This window comes from Sprattus sprattus (genome assembly GCF_963457725.1).
Source record: "Sprattus sprattus genome assembly, chromosome: 17".
Classification (NCBI taxonomy): domain Eukaryota; kingdom Metazoa; phylum Chordata; class Actinopteri; order Clupeiformes; family Clupeidae; genus Sprattus; species Sprattus sprattus.
In genome coordinates, this window is record NC_137915.1 from 9178654 (window position 1) to 9182411 (window position 3758).

Consider the following 3758-nt stretch of genomic DNA (forward strand, 5'->3'; position numbering starts at 1 on the left):
GATACACATGTCCCTCTAGTGCGAGTCTAGTGCAGGGAAGAGGAATTCTGTGTGTGCGTGTGTGTGTCATAGATAGTAAGTGTTTATGTGAGTGTGTATGTCTGTGTGTGTTTGTTTGCGAATGGGTGTATCTGTGTATGTGTGTGTGTGTGTGTGTGTGTGTGTACAAGTGAGAGAGAAAGAGAAAGAGAGAGGTCGTTAATATCATGCTGCAAGAATGCTATACAGATAAAATGCCTGAAAAAATATATGATAATGCAGCTTTTGTTCAGCTGGCTGAGCATATAAGTATTTTCAGACTGATGCAGATAAACTGTATTTTTTTTTCTTAAAAGAAACGTCATGTTTTTAACACTGCTTTTGGAAGCGTCAATTAAAATGCTTTAAGCGCCCAGAGAACACTCCGTCAGCCACAGTGTTCAACAGCCAACAGAGACATAAAATCAGTTCCACTCACAATTAACCTGTGCCATCGTTTCTCAGAAACAACCCTGTCCTTGGGCAGTGAAAGGTCTTTGTGGGTCTGGATGTCTCTTTTTGTGTGTGCATGAACCTATGAATATGTGTGTATTGAACCTAGTTTTTAGTTAGTGCATGGCCTGTGTATTTTTTAAATATGCCAGTGGACAAGACATCAATGTGGATGTGGATGTCCTTGTGTCCATGGGTATTAAGTGTGCAACAATATATTTATTTATATGAGTCCTTCTGTGTGTATGAGTGTTTTGTGTGTGTTTGTGTGTGTGTGTGTGTGTGTGTGTGTGTGTGTGTGTGTGTGTGTGTGTGTGTGTGTGTGTGTGTGTGTGTGTGTGAGAGTAATGACTCATATTGTACCATTTCCTCAGCTGTAGCTTTCGTAACCCATTACTTGTCCTTCAGCAGAGCATACCTCTCACCATGTGATGGCCTTCACTTCCACAGAATGGTTCTTCCAATTCACACTCGTTTTTTCCTCTCATTCTGTCCATCTCCTTCTTTCTTCACTCAGCTCCCCCTCCCCCCTCCTTTCAGCCAGAGATTGCCTTTAGGTGCTGTTCAAGTTGTCACAAATAAAAATGTGTCTTTCACCATCTTCTCTTTAACGCACCTAAAATGGTTCCCATAACTGCTTTTAACAGCTTCTAATGAGGAATCTGTTTTAGACAGCTTTCTATTCATAGGCTTTAAGCATACAAACATATCATAAATATATGACAGTAGAACTGTTTATATGTTTTTTAATAACTATTTATATGTAATTTAATAACTATGTTCGTTTAGTAAATTCTCTGTGCCTTATTTATTGTTTTTTTTTTTTTTTTCTATCCAGACAAATGTTTCACTGATGGTGGCCAACATAATTTACGTTGGCGTTGCGAAGGTGGAGGACACCGGCAATACCGCAAGTTTTAAAGCTTAATGGCTAGTGCGGGGGAAAAACAGCGCCACAGGGAAACATTCAAATGCATAAATCTGGAATGCATGGCTCCCTTTTGATGGCACGCTGAAAATCCGGGGTATTGTGGCGCTGAGCTCGGGTGTCAGGCAGAGTTATTTCCTTGTCTGTCACTCTCCGGTGTGTATTCAAGGCTTTGATTTATGTTCTGCAGTGTTACACTTTAATGAAATTTCATGTACCTCCCCCCTGTCTGTCAACAGGGACGGACACAGAGAGCGCAGACTATGGGAGTGGCAGCGGCTCGCTAGCCGGCCCTATTTCTCTAGGTATCATTAATATTTCCCTCCTGTAAGAGCAAGTTATTTCAGAGAATCAAAGCATCAAAGAGGGTAGTTCTTAGGCAACAAATGCACAGACTGTTTTGACCTCTCGTCTTTCCTTTCCTTCTGTTCAGAGCAGAGCAGTGAGCTGAAGCAGTGTCTATTTTGCCTGATAGTTCAATCTGCATTATTGGCAGTACTGAGGAGAGAGCATCTCTGCTTCATTCACCATCTCACTCACTCTGTCTGTCTGTCTGTCTGTCTGTCTGTCTGTCTGTCTGTCTGTCTGTCTGTCTGTCTGTCTGTCTGTCTGACTGTCTGTCTGTCTGTCTGTCTGTTTGTCTATCTGTCGGGCTTTCTGTCTGTCTGTCTGTCTGTCTGTCTGTCTGTCTGTCTGTCTGTCTGACTGTCTGTCTGTCTGTCTGACTGTCTGTCTGTCTGTCTGTCTGTTTGTCTATCTGTCGGGCTTTCTGTCTGTCTGTCTGTCTGTCTGTCTGTCTGTCTGACTGTCTGTCTGTCTGTCTGTCTGTCTGTCTGTCTGTCTGTCTGACTGTCTGTCTGTCTGTCTGTCTGTCTGTCTGTCTGTCTGTCTGTCTGTCTGTCTGTCTGTCTGTTTGTCTATCTGTCGGGCTTTCTCTTGCCATCTCACTTTTGTACATTCTCTCTGGCCTTCCTCTCTCCTTCTTCTTCCTGCTGCCTCGCTGCCTCATTTCCTTTCTTTCTCTCTCTTTCTCTCTCTATTTCTCTCCCTCTCTCCTCCACTGTCCCCTGCTCTATCTCCCAGTCTTCCCTCCCTCCCTCCTCTCTTTCTCTCTCTATTTCTCTCCATCTCTCCTCCACTGTCCCCTGCTCTATCTCCCAGTCTTCCCTCCCTCCCTCCTCTCTTTCTCTCTCTCTCTCTCTCTCTCTCTCTCTCTCTCTCTCTCTCTCTCTCTCTCAGTGAGTGAGGGTGATGTGGTCAGACACCTCTCAGGGCTGTTGCCTGGGTAGATCTCCATTAGCCGGATGTCCCTGTGTCTTTTTGGCTTTATGAGTGCCGAGTGGCTGCGATGAGTAATCGCCGGCTCCTGTGTCTCCGTCCTGGCGCCGCTCGCTATTTACTCCCTGGCACCTGGTCCTTTTTAATTAGCACCCGGGCCCTGATCATCTCTTAATCGACTTGGAACATTAAGAAACAAAAGCCCTGTCTCTGAGGAATGGAAGTGGTGTGGGGGTGGGGAAGTGGGGGATCGGAGGGCTGTTGCGTGCATGTGTGTGTGTGACTGTGTGTGTGTGACAGTGTGCATGTGTATGTTTGTGTACATGTAGTGACAGTAGGCACTGTGTGTGTGCGTGTGTGTGTGTGTGGTGTGTGTGTGTGGGGTGTGTGTGTGTGTGTGTGTGTGTGTGTGTGTGTGTGTGTTTGTGTGTGTGTGTGTGTGTGTGTGAGTGTGTGTGTGTGTGTGTGTGTGTGTGTGTGTGTGTGTGTGTGTGTGTGTGTTTCTTTCAGTTCATGAGCATTTGTTTGTGCGTGTTTGAATGTGTGCACTTCCAGTGCATGTATGTCTCCATGAGAGAGTGTGTGTGCAAACTGTGCGTGCGGATGGGGAATTTGGGGGCGAACACCCCTTAATGAGTCAGGGCACAGTGCTGGCACACTCACCAGCGCACACACACCCTCGTCTCCTTCATCCGCGGCCACACACCCATCTTCAGAAGACGACCCCCAAATAACTTAGATTCTGCTTTATTGTCTCATCAGCGCTCTCAGCACGCTAGCTATGAAGACGGCAGGAGGGGTATTAAGCTTTTAGGGAGTTTCGTGCCGTTCCCATTTCCTTTCAAGACAGATTGCAACAAAGGGGTCAACCTGATTTTATTTATTTATTTTCTGCAGATGAACACCAACATTCGGACAGAAAAGCCGAAGTTTAACTTTGAAACAAATGAAGCGAGAAGCAGTGTTCTCTTCTGATAACGTGTTAACGACTTCATTTGGAAGAGGAGGTCTCTGGCAATCAGAACAAAAAGCCAATGTCAGTATTAACACACATTTTCTTTCCAGTAATGCCCCTTGTGTT